This window comes from Dysidea avara, chromosome 2, assembly GCF_963678975.1.
Source record: "Dysidea avara chromosome 2, odDysAvar1.4, whole genome shotgun sequence".
NCBI lineage: Eukaryota > Metazoa > Porifera > Demospongiae > Dictyoceratida > Dysideidae > Dysidea > Dysidea avara.
In genome coordinates this window covers 45,004,615-45,030,411 of record NC_089273.1, presented here as the reverse complement: position 1 = coordinate 45,030,411, position 25,797 = coordinate 45,004,615, and the positions used below count along the sequence as shown (strand labels likewise).

Sequence of the window (25,797 nt, the reverse complement as noted above, 5' to 3'; positions counted from 1 at the left end):
ATTTTTACATTACTCCAATATGCTGCCCGTTAGGTGGAGAGTGATAGGAAGTTTCCTGATCCATCAATACAGACAGATCAGTCACCCTTTATATAATGCAATTCGTAGCAATGTATTGTGGGTTTGAGTTTTATTGTATAAAATTGTTACTTGTTGAGGAACACCAGATCAGCCTACTTGTATGTTTGTCTGGTCATCTCCAAACTTCTGCTATAACTCAATCTTAACGTCACATTAGATGATGGTCTCCCCATGCCGGAATTCTTTCTTTTGATGTAATATGTGGTGACTCATTTGTCATAATAAGTTAACAAACAATAGAAGAATATATAATTATCCCTCAGAATGTACATCACAATAGCTGTCGCTGTAATGCTATCTAAGTATTTTACAAAATTGTTGATTTAAAAATGAAGTAGGGATCTATGCAATAAAAAGTAGTGAAACAAGAGATGAATGATGGTATTACAGCATAGCTCAGTGGGAAAGTCCCTACTTTGGCTATTACTATTTTGTTCAATGCCAAAGTAGGGACTTTCCTGCTGAGAGCTATGCTGTAATACCATCATTCATCTAGAGCGTAAATCGGATGGCTGAAGGTTCGAGGCCACCTAGGTCCAGTCATGGATTTTTTCTCCTTTCTCCAACTTTTCAAACACACCTTAAGTAGCTAAAGTCTCTGAGCAGGCTGTAGGACCAGGTGTCCTACAGACCTTCAGCACTTGTGCTGTAAAGCATTAATAAATAAATCTCTTGTTTCGCTACTTTTTATTGCATAGATCCCTACTTCATTTGTAACTAACAATTTAAAAAAAATACTAGTTTGCTTAGATTTTTGCTGTAGCACAGCAGTGTAACTTGTGACTGTTCAATTAGGATATCATATATGACTGTTGTATTAGAGTATCACGAGTCAGCCAAGGGGTGTGCAGTTAGCTAGACCAATAAGGGGTGAGGTGATCTTGTTTACCGTTTAGTAAATATAAGATAGCTAGACTGTTAAGAGGTGTGCATAGTCTCCATACTCTATCGCTATTAGTCCACCTAGATCTTTATTTGATGGGTGTGGTCGCGAACCTATCGTGAACGGGATCCCAATCACTAAGTTACAGCTAGTATACCTGTTATGGTAGCGCCAGGACTGAAGCGTTTCTGAAATCCAGCTCTGAAGTAATTCTGTAGTGTCTAAATATGCAGATGTAAGGAAGCGTCAATACGGAAAATTAACGCCTCAATATGGCTTCGTTGGATGAAGAAGAAGACAAGCAGCTTGATTTAAGATAAAAGAAAAGACAAGGTTGCAGAAGGCCTCCATTAATCGGACTCCCAAAAAGGCATATCCCACTGGTGAGTTTGTTATTGTGGCATAAAATGGTTACCATGCGCTGCTTCGTTTGGCCTCTAGCCTTGTGACTGTGGCCAGTCAGTCAGTCTAAAATTCAAGTTTGGCGATTTTTAAAAAAAATTTATATCCGGCCACCTATAAGTGTTGTATTATAATTGATGCTGAATTATATATCATATGGACTAATACTATTCCATTAAGGTGATTTTCATTAGAGGTGTACCGAAATACCAATACTAGGGCTGGGACGAATATTGAAATTTACCTTCGAATATTCGCTAATAAAATGTTAGAACATTCGAAGCTTCGGTGTTAGTTTTCAAGTTATAGGTAATATCTTGTATATATGCACATTCTTCTTAGGTTTTATCTTTCTAAACCTATTTAATAAGTTCGTAAGCATTTGGAAAGTGCATAGCAGCAGTACTGAATGACGCGATTGATTGATTGCAAATGGGCGTGTCCACTATACTGCAATCATGCACAGGTAAATACCAAGTAATGGCTAAAAGTACACTTTCCATGTATTATCTATCACTTTATAAGGTGTTTTAAGGCTGTAATGATGGTAGCAAGCTGAACTTCAATGGTTTAAAAGTGGGCGTGGCACATGAAGATCGATCGCAAATAGACGAACATTGATCACTCAATAGGAATAAGCAGCTGCAATAAATATAACCACATTTATTTGTAATGACTATAAGTGCATTACGAAGCTTCAAACAAAGGATACTTTTATAATTCGAAGTTTACTTAACCACGAAGCATTCGAAGCTACGTCCCAGCCCTAACCGATACATATTGTATCGGTACCCGATATAGAAATTTTGACTATATCGGTGGGAGCCGATATTGCTGCTACAAACTGATACGATACAACGATATACATCTGAACTGTCTTGATGACACTGTCCAATGATCAAGCGACAATATAAACCCTATTATTTAGCTAACAAGGGCAGGAAACAGTGGCCTAATGTATTTCGCGGATTGGACTCACGGACTGGACTCGCGGACTGGACTCACGCACTGAGCTGGAAACAACTTTTAAACAATAATCCAGGAATTATCCATCTCTTGCAACACTGGAGATACCACTATCGAGTTACAACTGCTGATACTGCTCTTCCTTACAAGTTAACAAACTATCGCTTGCACTAATTTATTAGAATACACTTACGATACACGAGTACTAGCAGTGATAAAGTGTGATAGAGGCTATTGTTGTAGTTCAGCTGTTTTTCCTTTGTTGCTCCAGTACTTAGCACTGGTGTTAGGACTGTAGTGATGAGTCAGTTTATTTGCATAGCCCCATCACATCGCTGGGCAGTGCCACCTATAGCTACCCTGCTAAGAATTATTACTGGCTCATTTCTACAACCCTAGAACTAGTGCTAAAGCAATAAAGGAAAAAACATCTACGCTACAACAACAGCCTCTACCACGCTTTATTATTAATAGTACTCGTGTATCGTAAGTGTATTCTAATTAATTAGTGTACTGCTAGTTTGTTTACCTGTAAGGAAGAGCAGTATCAGCAGTTGCAGCTCGATAGTGGTGTCTCCAGTGTTGCAAGAGATGGATAATGCCTGGATTATTGTTTAAAAGCTGTTTCCAGCTCAGTGCGTGAGTCCAGTCCGCGAAATACATTAGGCCGGAAACAGTAGTTATTTTCCTTGTCTAAAAATGGTACACCACACGAAGCCATCTAAGTGCATCTATAACTACTGTTTTGTTGTCACAATACTTACCAATCATACAACAAACACTCATAGTGGTGGGCCTGGGGAAACAGCAATAAAATGGACTAAGAGCACAGCATAAAACAACCAGCCATCTCTACAAGCCATTAAAATGTGGAGTAATCTGGACTAATTTTGGCAGGGGTATGTATTAAAATATTTGTGGGTACCTTATAGTCTGAGCTGTCAATAGAGGCCATGGGTAACCAATAATCTTAAGACTGTCTTCTGTAGTTAGAATGAAGTTGAACATGGCATATGTGGTTCCTTAAATATAAATAGCTACACTTCGGATCGGTATCATATCGGTTTCAAAAAAAAACAAAAAAACATTAATCTCATATTGGATTTGGTTTCCAAGGTGGAATTTTGATCCCTACTTGAACAGTACTACCATACCGTTTGATTGTCACCAAGGACCTCTATTTTGATGCGTGGCCCTTTACAAACAAATACTCTTCGTTTTACAAATTTTCCAGGTGAACTACTACAATACATCTTGTAGATGTAACTGATCATTTTGATTGTGGGTGTTGATTTTATTATAAATAGTATTAATTTTGTTTTCCTAGTGAATTAGTCGTCCATCACAAATTAATCTGACAACCATTAATACTGTTTCCAAGGAAACATACAATAATACTGCAAAAGACCGACGACTGCACTTGGCAACCATTGGCCAGCAACTGTACCAAAGTGATATACCTTAGAAGCTTTTCTTTCACTTTATATGGTGTCAAGACTTTTTGGGACAAAATCTTGTCTTTGTTGGGAAGCTAAGTCCTTGGCTATACATTGAGAGAGATTTCATACAAAATAATTGTCATTCAACTTCCAATAATTCAAACCCACAATTAAAACCACTAGGTAGTAGTATAAACTAGAACAGGTTAAGAAATTATAAGGAGTCAACTCCACTTCTCTTCTGTAACATCTAAAATTTTTGGAAAGCATTCTTCACTAGAAGAAGCTTGTATAAAAGAATTTAATGATACTGGGAAAGTAAGAAAATTATCCTAGTAGTGACCATTACAACTTAAACGAGTTGTGCTACTTCTAAACAACAGGCGCCATACAGCTAGCTAACTGATCTGAAATTAACCAACACTGCAATAAGACATTTATTGTAATTTCAGATTTTGTAATTCATGAGATTTTCGTAATTCTCCAATTGCATTGCTATGCACTGCTAAGACAGTTCTTGTCAAACAAACCACTTTTAACAACATTATGCATAGAAGCATCTTCTAAACCATTTTATAGTTGGACTATTGTGTTTTCCCCACAAACTCTTTCAACGAAGCTTCAAAGTTGCTCTTCAATTTCGTTTGCGTAAGTAGGGACATGCCCTCTTTCAACTTGAAGGAATAGCCTAATCCTCGTAGTCAAAAGGGCCTGTACCATTGTTTTTCATTTGTTAAATTCCTGTAAAACCTAAAGGTAAGGTAATTCACAAAGTATGAGGAGAGTCCCCACTTTCATGAATACAATTTCAGTAAACCAGGCATGCCTACAGGCTGGTGTCGGCACACGCCTTAAAAGTGATGAAACTAACAAAATTAGTTTGCATCTGAACACACAACCCAATAATCAATCACTGTCCATTACACTTCACTTTCAGCTATATTCCACCCGTCGCAAAATAAACAATTAACATTGATTGCATTCCTAAGACCATACAAACTACTGGAATAATTATTTCGAACCAGGACCACCTATACCCGTTGTACCGATATGTATATTTTCACGTTTAGCGATATCAATTATTTACCTATTCCTGTAACCGATATGCTGATATTATAACTGACATTCTTCAGAACAGGGAAGAAGTACAAGAATATCAGCTACTACCAATTAGACTATGGTACGCATAGTATGCTTTGAGGTTTGGTCGTTAATGAGGTATTTAAAATCCAATAGATACACGCGGGTAGGTATCTAAACTGGTTAGATTTTTGTCACGTGCGCCACGTGTTTAGCTGGATTCCAGTCGCTACAGTCATCAGAAATCATTGCTAGAGTGTGAAGAAAACATCGCTGGATAATAGAGATGATTGCAATCATCTACGAAACCTACCAGTGAGTTGTTTTAATACTAATTTGATCAGGAAGCTGCCATTATTGGTAGTGACCAGAGCCGTACGAGCCATAGTCTAAATTGGTTATCGCCCAAATCCACGGTATCTTTGCTATTTTAGAGACCTTCGGAATGGCACATAATCACCTCGGGCTTCACTCTCGGTGATTATTGTGCCATTCCAAAGGTCTCTTAAATAGCAAAGATACCTTGATTTGTGCGATAACCTACACATATTCAATCAATTATCGGTGCAACACTAATCATGATAACTCTTTCCAAAAATGGTCAACAATTAGCTGCACTTTCGAAGAAGATTAAGCAAATATCAGGACTTGTGTTTACGTTTATATAGATGTGCTTATAGTTTCTGATTGTGAGTTTTGGTTTTATGACATGATTTTACAAACTACATTTTAAACAAAATATTTATATGAGTTCCCATTAATTAAGACAATTCTCTTTAACAGGATCATTAATTCTTGGATAAATTCGGCTGATTTTAATAACTCCTGAATGATATAAAAAGACAAACAAACCTAAACAGTTATAAAACGGTAAATGTTTTACTACAAAATGCTGTGTTCACCACTTTCTTAACTGTCACATGATTATTACCATTTTTACTAACTGATTGTGGGCTTTGGTTAATCGGCTAATCATTTCCACTTCGTAACTGATACCAATACTTGCAAAAATAGCTAATATCAGCGGTTACCGATTATTCAACAGATTATTGGCGCAACACTACTATTAGGGCAGTAAATAACTGACAGTGAAAATCATTTTGAAAAATCAATCAAAACCCACAATCAAAATGTTTAGATACATGTATAAAATGTACCAGATGAATGGGAAGCATCACTTATCAAAAATGTGTGTTAACTGTATTTTTTGTAAAGGATCATACACTGAAGTGGAGGTCCTTGAAAAATTAAATGAACGATTCTGTTCTTGTAGAGTTTGCAAATATTTTATGAGTGAATTTTAACAAACTCTTACCATACATTGCATGCCCTTCAGACTACTAACAAACCAAACATCATCAACGTCAACTTGGTTTATAGATTTCCTTGATTTGAAAACTGTTTCACTAAGTAACACTAGAATAATGCTTGCCACTGTGGCCAGAAATTACATACACGAAAAAACTAATTAGCTAAAATAAAATAGCTTCGAAAATTAAAAATAGTAAAAGGAAAATATCTTGTGGATTAAACACTGTGTAACCCACGAATTAAATTCGACCCAACACATTGCATGAACGCAAAAATGCATCATTTTCTTTCAATATACTTTTCAAGAAGCCTTAGTCTCAGGAATTGTACATTGCATCACATAAACAATTGAAGTTATCAGCACCACTTCTCTATTCTGATTGGCCAGTCTTTTTTATGTATGCAGTATTCCCTAGACTCTTATAATCAAGTGAGTGGTCAGGAGACACCAGTCTCACAAATCTTTTGAACAATCTGTAACTAGAGGAGGTCCAATGTGTTATGTATGGTTTGTATTTTGGGAAGGTGTGGTTAAATTGTGTGAAAGCTTTTATCATGTTCAATCCAGCAGTGCGATAAACCACATTCAACCCCTTCACAATCAACTGAAGACTTTGATCACATGATCAAGAGCTCTCAATACAAAACAGGGGACAACTCTTTACCAGGGAAGAAAAGACTTCATGGAACTTTATAATTTTACAACATGAATCAGACATTGGTTTTAGTTATCCAACTAACACAATTTTATTTTTTGAAAGCGCTTACTTTGTGTCAGCCCTTCTCTGCTCCAAATATCTAATTTATTTTCAAATAAATAAATGCTGAGAAATTTGTCATTCAATGGTACTAATTGGGGCGAGCCTGAACAAGCCCCACACTAGGGAGTCAGCAGTGTAATGGACACGTTTACAATAAATTACGATATAAAGCGGATACCTTACACGTGCTTCTAGACCATTCTTCTTATACGGTGTGCGTAGTCCATACAAGTGCGTGTAATCGTCCATTCCACCGAGGATTTAATGCGTAGATTACTGCTTAGTCATATTTGGTATGTGTAACGGTTCATTTCACGGAGGAGTTAATGGCGTAGATTACCACTTAGCCATATTTGGTATGTGTAATGGTTCATTTCATGAAAGTTAATGGCGTAGACTACTGCTTAGCCATATTTAGTATGTGTAATGGTTCATATCACGAGAGTTATCGATGTAGATTACTGTTATGCCATGTGAGTGATGTCTGGCCACGTGTAACTATTGAATGGATACGGAGGAACGTCTTAGACATAGGAGGGAGCAGTACAGGCTCAGAAGGGATGTAGAAACTCCTGAAGAGACAGGCGTAGAAACCGTGAATAGCTATATGTGGTGTCGTAGAACTACAATGACGTGAAAAGAAGTGTTTAAAGTAGCAGATCAAAGACTTGACCTTATCAACACCTATCATACCATCAATAAAAGCTTTGCAGAAGTGATTTTGCACAGGTTATATTGATTCTTAGACACTCTCCTCCATAATGTTTCAGTAGTATTCACTGCCATCAATATTTCAAAAATATACACTCAGGCTCGCCCCATGATGCTGTTAGCATCTGTCTAGTTTAAACAGATTTATCTGGAGAAAACATCCTGACTGCCTTGCAGACTCCTGTATTAGAACTTAATTAATACAATGTGGTCTTTGTACAGAGGTGGTCCTTGTTAACAGGTGGTAATTAAGAGGTGACCGAGTATTAATCAGATAGCTGCAGGTTTGAGGCTTCCCAGGTCCAGTTATGGATTTTTTCTCCATTCTCCACCTTTTCATACACACTTTATGAAACAACTTTAAACAGGATAAAGGACCAGGTGTCCTACAGACCTTTAGCACTTATGCTGTAAAGCCTTAGTAAATAAAAACAAAAAACTTACAAGGACCTCCACTTGCATGTATGATCCTTTCCAAAAAATATTTTTGAGTTATGGGAATTTGTTTACGTGTCGAGTCCTGCACAGCTTGGGTATTTATTGATGTACATAAACATTTTGATTGTGGGTTTTGATTTTTCTTGATTGCATCATAGATGTGTTTTACTGTCTGCATAATTCACACTAATACATGTTTAAAAGCACATTGGAAAACAAGGAGTAAAACTATGCATGAATCACTGTAGTGGGATCACTTGTCTAGTAACACTTCCATTTCCATGGTCCTATGATTCAGGCCATCTTTGTCCTATTCACAGTGGATGAAACACAGAGAAATCAATGTAGATTCTATCTGTGTACAGAAAATTGTAATATTACGTATATTTCGTAGGAAACGGAAGTATTAATTTTCTGGGAAACAATGAAAATCCAGGATACAGCAATTAACTCTTAAACCCTCCAGAAAACTAGCCCAAATATGCGTGCCTTGCACAAAGTGCTGTAACTTTCAAAATTGCGTAGTCCCACGACTACGCAATTTATGTCATTTTACTTGTGATGCAACAAGGATTAAAATGATACCACAGGTTTTTACCTAACACTAAATAGTGAGGCCAAAATTAGCCATGTAAATAACTTTTAGACAAGGAAACATGCAAACACTTTACATGCCTTATAAAATGATCCATAACTTGATGGTGATCACTCCTATCAACTTACAACAAGTTCCGTCCAAAATATTTTTATCAGGCCATATAAGACTTACATGAGTAAACCCACAATTGAAATTAAAGACGTGGCAAGAATTTCAAAACACGGAGATACAACTCACTGTTGTTCATTGCTTCATGTCAAGTAAGCTGCTGTAGTTACAGTGTTCATATAAGCTTCTCCAAGTAGCCCTTTTGAACAATGTGTTGTTTTAGGCTATAAGAATGAACACCTAACATTGCCAATATTGTGCAAACACACATTCCCAAAGTTTTAAGGGTTAAAGAATCAATTCGAGAAAAAAACATTTTACAAAGGCATTGTTCGCCAACAACAAGGTGTAAGCTGAAACATAACTGATAGAACTATGCCATGCAATACAAACTCAAACCCACAATCAATATTTACAAGCATGATTATAAAACAACAATACTGAATCTTGTACATTTACTTACACTTAATTCGTCATAGTTTATTTTTTGGAAAGTACTCTGTATATGTATGCAGCAGAGTACTTGAGAACTTTGAGATCTACATTGATATGCACAGGCAAAGAGAAGTGTATTATTGCACATTTTGAGCAGGCCTTTTTAACAGTTAAGAACCACCAGTCTGCTAAAAGAAATGTGCTTTGTATATAAACTGACTTAAGATTTAAGAGCACTTAATCCTTGTACTTGTACACGTCTTCTTTAACTACAAAGTATACGCAAGTAAGTACATAAAATAGTCCACTTTCAATGTCAAAAAAAATATGCATTGAAGTTTAAGCATTTACAACGTAAAAAAAAACAACAAACAAACAAAACAAAACAAATAAAAAAACCAGACTACATTTTTTTTCTTCGTCACACACGTCACGTGATTTTTGCACAATCCTAGTGACACCAATCATTAGAAATGTGTACAAACGTCAGTAAATCGTTTTACAAACCCAAACCCACAATCAATACATACAATAGAGGTTATAAAATACTGACAGGTGGTAGTGTGAAGATGATTCTACTGATTTCGATCTTTAATAGGTATTTTTTGGAAAGTGTTCTACAAATTATTGTAGAACATTTGTGAATAAGAATAACTGGTGCCTTCATTCTAACACCCTGTAAAGCCAGCTATTACATAATACCAACCTACAAATGTGCATCTGTAGATTAGCCATGCTAGTGTGCTTATAAACCAACGTGGCAACGATGGTGTCATTAATCCTTATGTTTCACACGTTGAGAATCATTGTAAAATCCCCCCTCAAAGAAGTGTACGAAGAGAATCTACCATTGCTTGAACGCTCAACGACATGTGTATGTGTAACTTCAAATAACAAAAAATGGTATATTTAGTGCATGTTAACTGAGCATTGTCAAAATGGTGGCCACATGTAGTGTTATCGTTGAAATAGATGGTGATAAAGGGATATCATATCAGCAAAGAAACATGGACCACTATGCTAGTATCACATCATGTTGTACTGAGCCTTCAAACCCTTCCATTTTCATCTTTTTAAAACCAAACTGTTTACTACCTAACTAACTGATGATGCCTTCACAGCCACATATAACATACATTTATACTACCAGTTTGTGATTTCTTCACCGTTCAACATTTTAGGCCCACATGCGAACTGACGCTGAAAACTATAAAAGGATCTACTACACAACCTCTATCACACCATCAAGCTGAACCGAAATCATCTACTTTCAGTGCTACCTCCTTAAGGTGAATGCTATCTAGCAACACTCCTCAAAACTTGACCACTTCATTATTAATGTTAGTAGAAAAAAAAAACAGATATACAATCAAGGACGTCCAAGTTAATATATGGTACTTTACAACAAAATACACATGTTAAACACAAAGGACGACACCTAGAGCATTGTAGATCTATCCAACTTGGTTAATTTGTGCTTGAACATTCAATTGTGGGTTTTGATTTCTGTCATTTTAATTTTACAGTGCAATACAATAAACCCAATAGGTGAAATATTTACAAAAATTCCGTACAGTTTTGGGTGTTTTGTTTCATGATGAAGTAAAATGCAAATGGGAACATGGTAGCATCATGATCTCCAAAGAAAAATTTGAAAATCTTCTGTTTTGTGTCAGTACTCCCAAGCAGATAGAATATATGAGCACTAATATGTGTCGCAATAGATGAGCAATTCAGTATTGATTTTTTCTCACATTATCAGCTTCACCATAGTCATAGGAAGGACCTGGAAGACGAACTTTACTCGGCCATGATTTGCTTGCTCAAGGAGATACCAATGATGTAAGTTACACCTTGGTAGAGAATTGAGTTTGTAAGTTATGACCGTTAAATTAAGCACCTGTAGTTTATTTTCTGCATTGTCACAGATCAATTTTGCTGTTGTTACTACTTTGTAGCATTGTAACCTTTCAAAGTTCTTGGTTCTAGAGCTGAAACTTTGCTTAACTCTCTAACCATCATAACCACCATATGGCGGATCGATCTAATAACTAACAAGCTGAGTACAATTTTAACATCCCTATATGTAGCTTGTTTGTACATTTAATAATGTAGTGTACTTACCCTGAAATCCTCACGCCCACAGGGTCCTGATTACTGGCCAGAACTGAGGTAAACGGATCTCTCATGGATTACTGCAAGAGAGTTACATAATCACGGAAAAGGTCTTGCTATGAAGAAGAATAGTTTGTTAGTTGTTTAAGTTGTTAATCGTGTCTATCATTAAGAAGGAATGGAAGAAGACAATCTGTAACAATGGAGACAGGTACAAGCTACTTTTCCAAGACACAGCATTTCTTTACGCATGCACATTGGACATGAAAAGTGGAAAACTCGAAGAAACTAGACCTAATGTGAATTGCTCTGTGAGGTAACACCTTATTAGAAGTAACATTAAAGTAAATATCCGTACAGGTTGGCTAATACAGCCCCATTTTCAGTCCATGGTATGCTCAGCCGGAAAACCTGATGGTTAGAGGGTTAACCATTCCTTAGGCTTCCTAAATAAAGAAAATGTAATTCGGAAATGTGCTATTGAAAATGAGCTATGTGTTCTTGCAGACCCACCAAACATATCTAAACTTTCTTTGTATTCAAGTCACAAAACTGACTTCCCAAAAATTTTTTTCCACTACAATAAGCTTCCCAGAAAGGTCACCATGATGTGATTGGCTGATCCATCAGTATTTATTGACCAGCTACTCCTTAATATAATGCCACTCATAGCAACATATTGTGGGTTTGAGTTTTGTTGTCTAAAATTAAGTTCTTTGCTTGTTCGGTATTGCAAAATGGACAATCAGGCTTAAATCCATGCATATTGTGTGAATTAGTGTTTATTTATGGCAGTATTTATAAATTGAAGCAAGAGTGAACGTAGAACAATATGAACTGGGTATGTCAACAATGGTGCCGCATATAACATTTTTTTAAAACTCAACATTTTTTAGGATAAAGCTAAAGTAGTGCTGCATAGGTAACTCAGTACTCTAGTTAACTACTCGCACCCCATTGCATCCCAGCAATATAATGATGAAATCGACAATAGTGCATTATTTAGAATATGTGTTGGTTCTGTAGCTCTGCTATTGTTTGCTGTATTCTTCTTAGTAAAATTAATGTAGTCAATCTTGGCAATTACAGCACTGCAACAAGCTCGGTACATTGATTATCATCAGAATATATTTAATTAAATGACAAAAATCATAATTATTTCCTTGCAACACAACACTTGCGTTGTTACAAATGGTTGGATCATTTCAACCTAAAACTTAAGTCTCCACTATTAAAAAACAAAACCTGTTACCGTATCTCAATTAAACTTGGTGGTGAACTAAATTTGGCGAATTGGCGATTTGTCATTAAACTGCCAAATTTAAATTTTGTCATATTATTTTCAAACTTTGGGTCAGGCAGTTGTTGAAGTAGGTTTCACAAACCTTCATGGATACTGCTGAAATTGGTAAATTAGTGTGGTTCCACGCACGCAAATGGGTGTGGCTTACTGACTAGACTAGAACTTGTACTCGATTAGTGGGCGTGGCTCCACGTAAGTTTGCAGACAGCAGCAGATATGAATTTGTGCACATCCATTGATAAATGGGTAAGTATGCCTACAGACAGCAAATAATCCTGAAAGTGGGTGTGGCCACGAAAGAAATTGGAGGTTTAAGGGTGACAATAATAAAAGAATCAAAACCGACAACCAGATCGGTCGGACAGACCTACAAATCACTAGGTGGACTGTCACATGGTGAGAACATGACTTAAGTTACATTTGGCATTGGTCTATAAGTGTTCCTCCATAACAAAGATGGAAAACTTAGCAACCAAATGGGAATATAAAGGAGACGGTATTTATTAAACACAAACTGTATTTACTTGTGCACCTTCAACAGTAGCTGGTGCCACTATCGATAATAACATCTTCGACATCATTTTCAAACATTGAGTGGTGGAAAAATTTGAATAGTCGCTGGATTGATTATTAAAACTAAGGTAATGGACGCTGCAGTGTTTAACTAATACAGTACCTTCAATCACAAATATAAAATAAAAAAACACATTAAAATGGGCTCAAAAGCTATTGTCATATAAGATATATTTAAGTGCTGACATTACAGAGGAAGCTTTACCATGTGTCACAATAGAATCGATTGTGGGTTTTGACTAAAACTTGCCAGAATACACAATGAACGTATACTATGCCAAACTATGGTGAACTACACATGAGTTACTTTGTTAAACTAGTTAGTGTGCATTCAGGCTGCTAATAATTTGTGAAATGCATGTTAATTACTATGGTGAAGCTACACGATTAGAAAGTTCCATAAATCATTTAAAGCATTACCTACATGAAAAGTAAAGCACTTGGTGCTTGGCCTCGATGCTAACGATACTAATACAGCAGTTGGCTTCACCTCGTGCTTTATTAGCATCTCGGCCGCACACCTCATGCTTTATTTTTCATATAGCACTCGCGGCTATGCTTTAACATATACTGGTAGGAATTAAGCTATCCCACCTAGTATCGCCACGTGTGCCCATATTGTATACACATGTGTTCTCCAAAAGTTCTCTGCTGGTTTAAAGGTTAATTTTTAAGGATCTCTACTTTTGTGTATGATCCTTCCAAAAAATATGGCTATAACATAAAGTTGTAATTGTCCAGTGATGTAGTATTTCAAATACACTACAATTACCCTTCACCATTAGAAATATAAGTAGAAATATATCATTTACAAGTACAATTTAAAATAAAGTACTCAAATTCAGGTGCAAATACCAAAATATACCACAGTTATTGCTAAAAGTTTAGTTGTTTGTATTTGAGTACTTACTAAGGTATTCAAATACTTGCACAACCAAGAAAATATCCTGGTTTTTCATATGGAATATAATTGAATTAAAGTTGTTTTATACATTGTAATATATATGATTTATTTCATCATCAATTTATTCATTTACAGTTTGTTATCATCAATACTAAAACCCACAATCAATTACTACATGATACTATATATAATACATTGGGTGGACCAATAGGTCTAACTATTTACAAAGGTGTTTTATACTCTATTTTTTGGAAGGCCTTCATATGTATACCAAGGCCTCAGAGGAGATTGGACATGATATAAGTGCTTCTGAAATTTATTACTGTTAAATGCACACTTCTAATATGTGACAAAGAGAAAGTGATAGAACAGATGTTTAGCAATATTCATACCACGTTACCTTGTGCTTCTTAAGATGAACAGCAAATTCTTACTGCAAGGCGAGTGTGCGAGTTTCTAATTCTCTGTTCGAATTTCTGTGAGGCCAAGCTAGCAGCGTCCGCTCTTCTTTTTCAATACCCTGAGAGACGTTGTTAGCATGCACATTGCTTTCTTCGACAATTATTGTGCTAAAATACACGTACATAAGGCGTCCCCATAGAATTACACACAATTACACCCCATCAAATGCTTACACACGTGATCCCCATAGATTTCAAGAGCGATTTACGTGCCTGGAGTAGTGGGGTTGAATGGGGTAGATCGGCTAAATAGACTAATAAACTTGAAGTACACTCTCGAATGGTATTTGGAAAAAAACTTTGGTGAGCGTTTGGTTAAACTTTCAATACAAAATGTATGCGCTCACGTGTGCGTGTCCAACCTCCTCTTAATAAGAAAGGTCTTGATCACTGTTGGGACCGTTACAATTACAGTAAAGTTACAAATTGGTTTAGGCCATATAAGGTAGAGGCTATTGACATGGATTGGCTTTAAAAATGTATAACAGACAACATACTGTAGATGAAATGAAGCAATAAAGCCCAAGACTACCATCTTGCCTTCTTTTCAATCTTGTAATCGCGGGCTTATTGAATTTACTGATTATGAAGAGATCAAGAGGTGAGAGTTGAAGAACATGCAAGTTAGCATTGTTGTGGTGCCCACTATTACTAATCTTGTCCATTAGTGACCAAACGCACGTCTGGTAGTGCCTATTAGGTACAGTGAGTGCACTCATTTTTGTTTGCATTTGCAACTTCCATTTATTTCAACAAACCAGTAAAACCATTGAAATTAAACAGTTTTGTTACTGATGCACTACCCCATTAAAATTGATATCATACATCTCTAATTTCCGATCCTAATTTCTACATTCCTTCATGGCCTCATTTTTGACCTATTCACAACAAATAGCCACAAAATAACCAACCTGGAAAATTTCACGTAATATTTCCTTTGGTGTCTCAGGCTACTGGACCCAAGCTGTGGTGGATTATTAAATAGTTAGTACTGCATTCATCAAACAAAATCGGCAAATTCAAGAATAAAATGTCCTTACTGTTAGCTTTCTGGACAAGACAAGCATCATTAGAATTCAGGTGTTCCAGTCAATAGCATATATACCAATGTCACAGTGTGACGCTGACACAATAAACTGTAAGGATAAATCTCAATGTTAGTACCCAGTTGGCTTCTTAACAGCTCACTTTCTGGAAAAGACAAGTGTCATTTTAGCCCGACAAAGTAGTCACTTTATGCTACCTTTTTTGTGTGAGTGCTCATTTCATCTATCAAGTACTTAGACTATGGTACGCATAGTATGCTTTGAAGTTTGGTCGTTAATGAGGTATTTAAAATCCAATAGATACTGGTGGGTAGGTATCTAAACTGGTTAGATACCCGTGAAAAAAATTTTTTTGACACGTCTGTCATCACTTGTTTTGCTGGATTCCAGTCACAACAGCCATCAAAAATCATTGCTAGAGTGTGAAGAAAACATCACTGGATAATAGAGATGATTGTATTCATCTAGCTGAAGCCTACCAGTGAGTTGTTTTAATACTAATCCTATCAGGAAGCCGCCATTATTGGCAGTGACCAGAGCTGCATGAGCCATAGTCTAAATTGGTGATCGCCCAAATCTACGGTATCTTCGCTGTTTTAGAGACCTTCAGAATGGCACATAATCACCTCAGGTCTGTAAAATAACGAAGATACCTTGATCTGTGTGATAACCTACACTTACAATTCATTTCCAGCAGCATTATTGACACGTGATGATGTTATGAACGTCATACCGGCGCAACTCGATTTAAAGATAAATTTAAATGTTGACACACACAATTTGCCACTTTCACTCTTCCTCTTAACCCTTAAACGCGCAAAGGCCATTATAGTGGCCCTCACGCATGGCAGTAAACAAAGCGCTGTAACTTCCGAACCATTGTCCCTATGGCTACGCAACTGCCATCATTTAATTCGTGATGTAATAGCGAATGAAATGATATGTAGGGTTTTACCCTACACTGAAACACAGGGCCAAAACTCGCCATGAAACTAACTTTTTACGAAATGAACACGTAAAACTGTTTACATACCTTTGGAAAAAGACTCGTATCTCCTTCCCAGTTCATTCTATTGTTCTGCAATAAACGCCGATCGATTCGCCATTCAATTATGCCTCAGGCCATATATGGGTCACGTGACTCAGCCAATTACAAATATGGCTGCCACCGGAAGGAATACGAAATCGCGAAAAGTCAAGACGCTGTTCTTCATCGCTTCATAACAAGTGAACGTCTGTTGTTACAGTGGTTATTTAAACTTCCCCTGATAGCCTATTGAATAAACTTTCTGTTTATATAAGGTGTTAGGCTAATTCAGTTTAGCAAACTCTCACCACTTTCAATATAAAACCAATTTTGGTAAACACGCATTTCTCAAAACCTGCGTGCGCGTTTAAGGGTTAAGGGTGTAGCGATATACCAATACATATCGTATCAGCGGCCGATAATCCTGATATAGAGATTTTTTTAATATCGGTTGGTCCAGATATAGCCACTAAAACTGATACAATATACCGATTAGTGCTCTGCAATATATCGGTAATACAATTTATCGTGATAAATTATCATAATCGACTATTATACCGTGACACCCTTTGATAGCTGATATATCGAAATACCGGTACATAGTGAATACTGGTATAGGACTGCTTTTAACCTAGCCTCGGTGTTTAATTATCCAAATTGTTGATTAGCACTTTGAACTGCTTACTAAGTGTATCTTATGGCAGGAAAACAAAATGTTGAAGTTCTCTAGTTTCCTCCAATCTAAATGGATAGCCACACTTTCTTATATCGATATATCGGATCGGTATCAGTGTTCAGATTAAACATATCAGATCAGTTCAACACTTCTCTATCGGTACACCTACTTGCTTCGTTCAGAAAAAATTCTAAATCACTTAGGATTAATTTCTCGACTATTTAGAGCTCCTCAGATAATGTACTAGGCTTAGCTACCCACCTCAGCCTGTAAGCCTTGGTAATTAAGTTTCAGGGTAGCCTCGTCCATATTGTCCTCAGGTCTCTCGGTAGCATACAAACCTTGTCAGCCTATTCTTGTTAATATATAATTTTACAAATATATGTAAAATAGATAGTTACACATTTCTCCATACTTGGTCCTTGAAGGAATAACTATCAATACACAATCCTATAGTTGAGGTGCTTTGAGAAAATATAACATACCTTAAGAATTTGATTTTATTAAAGTTATCATATCATACTGTCACAATTATACAATATTTTATTTAATGAATACCTTTTGTTAATTTAATCAACACTTCTTCTGCTGAGTGAAGGTTTCCAAAAATTTATCAAAATACTCAAAAGACTTTTCATTCTCGACTGATTATGGTCATATCATTACTTTTATACACCACCCTGGAATATTTGCTTGTGGGTTTCAATTATTTACACAAGTCATATACAGTGGAACCTGTGTTACGGTCACCTGGATTAAGCGGTCACCTCTGCATAACGGCCATGGATACAAGGTCCCAAATATTTTCCCATACAAATGTATGCATTGTTGTCTGCATTAAGTGGTCACCTGTCTAATGTGTATAACAGCCAACCAAGAATTCGCCTATGAATCACTGTATACATAACTTTCTCCTTCATATAGTGGTCGCTACCTACATAACTTTCTCCTTCATATAGTGGTCGCTACCTTTTATGGTGGCTTGTTAAACCAACTGTCTGGTACCACAGCACCATTTCAATTAATGCACAATTATCACACTTCCTGCCTTTCAATGAATACTATATAACCTATCAGGCTTTATTGTTTAAACGTATTCAATAGCTATAACCAACATTCATAACAAGCTCACCTTGGCCTTTCTGTACTAAAATATTACTGCATTGCAGTTGACGTGAGCCTCTTAATAATAATCACTAATATATAACGGCCATAGTCACTAAAATGCTGCTGACCACTTTATACAGGTTTTCTCTATAACAGCCACCTGTATATAAAGGCCAGATATATCTGGTCCCAAGGTGACCATTATAGACAGGTTCCACTGTAGTAATATCAGTACGAGTATGTCCAAGCAAGTTGCTACACCATTACCATGCAATACCTATTGATTTCAAGCTATGTTATGAAACGTTTATTCTATGTTTTGCCACACAACATTTTCCATTACAGTAAAAGTGAAACTCACACACCTCTCAAATATCTCTGTATTTTAATATTTCATATTGATATTTCAAAATTTTCACTAACCTGACAATCCTTCTGTAGCAACAATAAATATGAAAACAAGTGAAGGAGAAAAGTTAAAGGCACAGCTGATGAAATTAATTTTATTTTTGAATGCTTAACGATGTACGTATAGCCAGTAACAAAACTAATTTTGTTAGTACAAATTTATTTTTGTTCCAACTGTCCATCACTATAACTCTTAAGATCATTGACTGAAACTATGACTGTCTACATATAGGAACCCAGACCGAGGCTCTTCGTGGTTTCTAAAACACGAAGAACCAAGGGCGTGGTTCCTAACCAACTTAGAAAATGAGGGGTTATATATATATCGCTATGTAGGTGGAACCATTGTGGGATTGAGTTATAATATGTCGTTCTGAATACGTCACACTGTTAAAACAAGTCATGCAATCAGTAGAGAAGATCGAACGTGTTTTCAAATTAAAGCTTGTAGCTAGCTACATTATGACTGCTTCTGGTAGCTGGTGGATCAAAAACAGAGTGCTACTGTGACAATAAAGTAAAAGCCAGCACTACCAAGGGTTTAAAGTAAGTGGTAACAGTGAGTCATTGTTGTCAATGGTTAATAATACTTGATCAGGCGCTAGCCTTCTGTGACTAAGCCAGTATACATGTGACTTCACACCTACTTGACTTATTTTTTACAAGAAACAAATAAACATTCTACAAGAAAGCTTACCTATTTTAGTTCTTTTAATAGGGAGTCCGTTTAAAGTACAGTAAAAACATATGTGACCCACTGAGCGAAAACCCGACTAGTTTGCATAATTGAGTTTTTGAGAAAAACTGCATTGAAATACACTGGGTAAAAATACATACTACAAAAATAATTTTACGCCCTTTTTAATCGCTTCAGTAAACAATGAAACAAGGCTCGAATCGAGATAACTAAGTGACCAATGGATTCACCTGATAATGGTGAGTAAAAATATCTTTGTTTTGTTTCAGTGCCATGAAGCAAACATGAGTTATGGGCATTTGGTTACGTTGTGGTAAAATATTACGTAAACGTTACCATTTCTAAGTTAAATTTAAATGGCCTTTGTGCTTAAATGCATGGGTGTATGTAGGGCAAAAACCATACCTTGCTAAATGCCCAGCCAAGTCCCATTGCCATAGTTTGTTTCCTTCGTGAGTTATGACTGATTTAACGAATGTCTGTAATTTTTTTCCCCATATAGTCACTGTACAAATCGATTGTTGTGCACTTCCTGCTGTCTATCGCTATAACTCCACAACTATTCACCAGATAAGGTTGAAACTTTGACAGCCCATTGGTTCTTCCATCTGGATAACACAGAAGTTACAAAAAGAAGTTTGACAAAAATGTAAACTAGTTGGGTTTTTGCTCAGTGGGTCACATATTGAACAGGCTTGAAACACTGACAGGCATTAAATAGAACTCTATTATATTTCTGGAATTCTTTGTTTATGATAGCAAATGTACCTACAGCGTTACAGTCTAGCTCCCATAATCAAATTGGCATAGGTGTGCTTATAAAAATAATGGAGTAGGTAAAGCTCTATTTGTTTGTGGGATATTAGCCTGTATACGCTCTTCAGAGCATGCATAGCAAATCAATGATGGAAAGTGAGATTTGCAATCCTTGAGGTCTATCTGCTAGCAGGTTTTTAACCAATTTAGAGACCTACTAGCAGGTTTCTTCATGGATTTTAAAGATCTCATTATCTGCCAAAGATCAAAGCATAGTATGCATAGCATTTTCTAATCATTTGTTACTATAGACAACAGAAAATCAATACAATGAAACTTGAGGTAATGTACAAAACCAATCAGTTCTTTGCTCTGCAGGTCAGTTATAAAATTTTTAGGCCTTCGTACATATACATACAAAGTCCTTCCAAAAAATGTTGAGTTATGGATCATAGTGTGAACAGTGTATTCAATTTTTTATATACAGCACCATGTAATAATTGATTGTGGGTTTTAGCATTGATAATAGTACATGTCTTGAAATAACTGAATCAATGATGTATAATTTTTCCAAGGAAAACTTTGCAGATTGGTTATTACATGTGCTAGTGACTAAGAATACAGTGAACAATAAGCTACCTGAAAATAAGATCAGAATTTATTCTAAATAATGCTTTATTGCAATGTTCATCATAAAATCGCTGGAGTTCAATGAAGTTCAACAACACATGAAATGATTTCTACACTAGTGAATTACTATTTCTGACAATAAATCCAGTGCTAAACTTCACAGTTTACTACAACTATACCCTATGCTAAAAATGTACAGTATGCAAACATCACACGATTATTGTAATGTCATGTCCTACCTACTCTGATGTGCTATCACTCCTATCACGCGTTTTATAGTACAATGCGTATACCCTACAATGCGTATACCCTGAAATGGGCATGCCCACAGAAGTCCCATTTTGGATCCTTTGCACACTACTATGGACTTGTTGTGTAATACTGTAAAGTTCTCTTTTTTTTGTTATTATTATTATTAGAAAATATAAGTTTTGTGGATCCTTGAGTTGACATTCACGTTTTGAAGTCCAATGGATTCAGTGGATTGCTATAGATAGGCTAAGACATCCTCGATGACAGTCAACTGTTTTTCAGAGACGTGGCAAATTCACCTGTGTGCGTATATGCATCACAAGGCTTGATCCAAGAAAAGTCTTACATGTAATTGCTATAGCTGGTAGGCAACACATGGTTCAGTCTGTCAAGTAGAGCTAGGATTGGAGGGTGCTTCTGAAGGCAGATACTCCCTAGCTTGCTCCAAACTCAGCTACCATAAAACAAGATTTGTAGAATATTACTAAAGCATACTTTAACTAATGTCAAAAAAGGAATGTAAACAGTAGCAATGACAAGATTGTACGGTTGGTTTACACGTTGATTTTAAGAAATAAAAGTTGGCATATCTATATGGAAATATGGCAGTATGGTTTAGACAGAAATGATTATACACAGCACCACAGTTACCCATGTAGTACTTACACACATTCAATATTTGGCAGATGATCAGTAATACTTTGATAGTAACAATTAAATACCATATTTACTTGCTACTGCCTCAGTTTCACAAATCAATGCAGCGACTATTCAAAACCAGACACCGCTTGATGCTCAAAAGTTTAAATTTAGATAGGGCTATGATAACGAACATTGGAAAGAAAGCCCAAACCCACAATCAATATTTTCGAGTGTGGTTATAAAAATGCAACACTGAATATTTGCTTTACCTACTTATTAACGCAACTTATGCATTTTTAGAAAATGTTTTGCATATGCATGCAGAATGCTTGAAAACTTAACAAATATGTAAAGTTTATGTATTCTAAACCTGGAATTTATCTATATGGAATGTTTTGGTCCTTTATAGACGGGTTGCCTTTTTAAGGCGTGGTCATTTTACCGTAAAATTTCCACATACTTTCCGAGTTCGCTAAGTCAAAAATGTATTACGGCTAATGGAGAAAATGATTGTTTCGGTTAACTTTAGCAAGTAGGAGTTAGCCAGCCTTCAGAACAGAAAGTATGTTATAGAGAAAGGTTTGAGCTATAACATATCCAGCGTGTAAGGTGAAGGCTGAGCGAGAAGATGATTTTCTCTCAATCTCGGGTTTTTGGAAAGCAATAAAACTCACTGAAAACATCCTTTGTATGACTTTGCTACTACTTAGAAAGATAGACTGGATGATTTTAACTCACCTTGTACCTTTGAAGAATCAAAAATATTTGTCAAACTATTTTTAAAAATGAGTTTTTTGTTGACTTCTTGACCAACATTGTAATCATGCGTAAAACGGAAAGTCGTGTTTGCTCGCGTTACACAAGGGACACGCCCTAAATAGGCAACCCGTCTGTACGTTGTAGCAAGAGTTCATAATATATATACTAAGGAGAGTATCCTACTCTCATATACCCCTGTAGAAGGGCATATCGTGAAGTTATGATGCAACACTTCTGAGTTCACCCATTTTTCTTTGTATAATTAATGATGTCATTAGTTGAACATGATATCGATTGAACGCGTGCCTAACAACGTCGCTAGCAACCAAATTAACTCCAGCTCTAAGCGTTTCTTACCGAACTACAATCGTTCCTTCATGGGTTAAGACCGCTTCGTAGGCGTTTCTTGCTAGGCCATTCGCAAATACGGCTATACTGAGTGTCGCGAGTGTGAAACGGTGCTAGCGATTCTTGCACTTTTATGGCTGCTTGTATGTCACAAACCTCAACATCTTGTCGTTACGTCATAACTTCACCTTCTACGGGGGTATATGAGAGTAGGATACTCTCCTCAGTATATATATGAACTCTTGGTTGTAGGATAAATCCCTTTGTATCGTAATTGTTTCGGATCTAATGACAATACAGTTCATTTCATGTTCGTACATTATAAATCAATTTAGTACTACTATATCATAATAATCAGGGGGTTTACACTTCGTCACCACAAATATTGACCAGAAACTAGCCTCACAGTACTGTTATGGCATGTTGGTTTACTGGGATATTCTGGCAAGAAAAACGAAACTCTTACCATGAGCTTCATGACATATTGTAGAAACTGACTTAATAAATTAAATTACAGAAAGGTTATAAAGAGAAACACTAGATGGCTTTATCAAGACGATAATAACCAAATACCAATAGTGGATATGACAACAAAAATTTTTTGAAACTACTCCATAAAATTTCATATAGCCCTGTTAGTCTGGCACATTACAGCATACGCCACTCCATTGCCAGATAGATAAGGCCACGGAGTGTAATATGGCAACACAAACTGAAATCCACAATTGATACTTACAAATGTAGTTATAAAATGCAACAGATGATATTTGTAAACCAACTAAATTATATTTAGGAAAGTGTTGTGCAGTGAATGTAGAACACTAAGAAATGCAATTACACATCCATATACTAATCACACTACTGAAACTTGCGTAAACTGAATGAGAAGGGATTACCTGATATATAAGCCCAAACCTGAGGGCATCAGGCCCAAGGATGCAGGCATATGGCAGTCTAGCTTGTCTTGTCCCCTACTGTTTTACTATGATCCCTATTCAAACTTAAAATTCCTAATTCTTCTTTTGTTTACTTTTTATAACACTATTATGACTGGTGAACCAGTGCATACTGCATAAGAATGTCACCTGCTCATTATTTTCGTCTGAACATGCGTCCCAACTATCAGTTACTGAAATAGTAAACTGACCATTTCAGCTATGTTCACATAGTGATACAAATAAAAAAACCTTACGAGAAGAACCTCTACAATCAATCCAGTCACAACGGAAAACTTACTTCTGTCACTAAATAGTAGATAGACACCAAGACCAAGGGAACTAAGCGATTAAATAACCCTGACCCAGGGCTGTAACGTCCGGAGCACACCGAGGGCACTACTAAGGGCCTGAAGGATTACTAAATCACTTAGTTCCCGTTGGTCGCGGTATCTAACTTATTTAGACTATGGTTTAAAGTACGTACCTTTATAGCCAGAGCATGAGTGTGGGGTGAAAAAGCAACGCAGAACACCGGAACGATTTCTTCCTGAAGTCCTTACAGCACCCACAAAAATATTTATTTGACCAGTAACCAGAGTAACAGCTAGAGCTACAGTAGATATGCCACTTAGTCTACTATTTGTCCAGAATTATTCGCAGAACACGGAGAAGAATAGTATTACATTACTATCAAGTACTGCAGTGTGCCTTTTGTGTTATAATTATTTATCATGAACAGAATTGCTTGAGGGCAGGTTACTAAATGAACATGTGTAGGTGACTAAATGAGCATGTCAGGTAACTAAGTGATTTAGTAACCCTGTAAATAAGCCATACCATAGTCTAACACAGGGAAGCCACTATGCACAGCTACCGCGAATAGACACCTTGCGCTGTCAGCAAAGATAATTGGAACACAAAGGAGGACACTGGTAATTCCATGAAGCATACATTGTGGGTATTGCAGTATGCCACAAGGCATCCATCAAACTGAAGCCACATCAAACAGTGAAAAAATTAAGCCTGTAGCATTAACCGATATCAAGCTATGCTTGAAGCTATGCTTGTCTGAAGGCATTACTTAGCTGTTAACGAGTTACGCTAGCCATATACGTAATCCTGTTATGGATATTCAAAGTAGGCTATGGTGCTGGTCAGTAATTTTGAATATAGGATCCTGACCTTGAGAATGTCTGAGCAATCTTGTCGTGTGTTGAAACGTGCTTTGCAGAAAAACAACCCACTGATACCTAGCTGCTAAACTATTAACGCTATCCACTAGCCAAACTAATATATTAGAGTCTATCCTAAACTCAAACTCACAATGTAAAACTTTTAAGTTCAAAATACGTATAGAATCAAAGGAATTAGCTTCAAAGACATTTAAGGTCATGTCCATATCACGATATCACCCTATGTTCGGGGCATTATCCGATGTGGTTTCCTTTGATCTGAGGTGTCAAAGTGATACATTAATTTTAATGAATCACAGAAACACCCACCCACACAATTAACCGTTAATAAATGCTGCAAGATAATAAACAAATAAATAAACAAAACACGTTGATATGAGCAAGAACAAATTAAGCTACATCAACATTTAAGCAGTATAGTGCACCTGATACTAAAATGTAAAAACATGGTGTCAATATGTTAAACAATTAGAAGACAACTTTTCAATGTAGCAGGAGTATGACAACACAATATCATTGAAGACAGACTATTTATGATACTGCAATACAAGAAAATTTCTAAGCATATAATCATACGATTAGGAACCGAAAAAGGCACACATATGGCTGTACTTTAACTAGTAAAATGCTCTTCTTCTTACATACAGTGTTATCAATAACACACGATGACACACATACATATTTATCTTTCTTAGAGAATATTGTGTAAATATGACACACATCAGAAGCTAAGTAGGTGTGATCACATG

At 36.4% G+C, this 25,797-nt stretch overlaps 1 protein-coding gene across 1 annotated transcript in view; it reads right to left on the bottom strand.

Annotated features, from left to right (window-relative positions):
• LOC136247445 (transmembrane protein 87A-like) overlaps positions 1-25,797 on the bottom strand; it is a 73,653-nt gene that overhangs the window by 34,778 nt on the left and 13,078 nt on the right. The window lies entirely within an intron of this gene.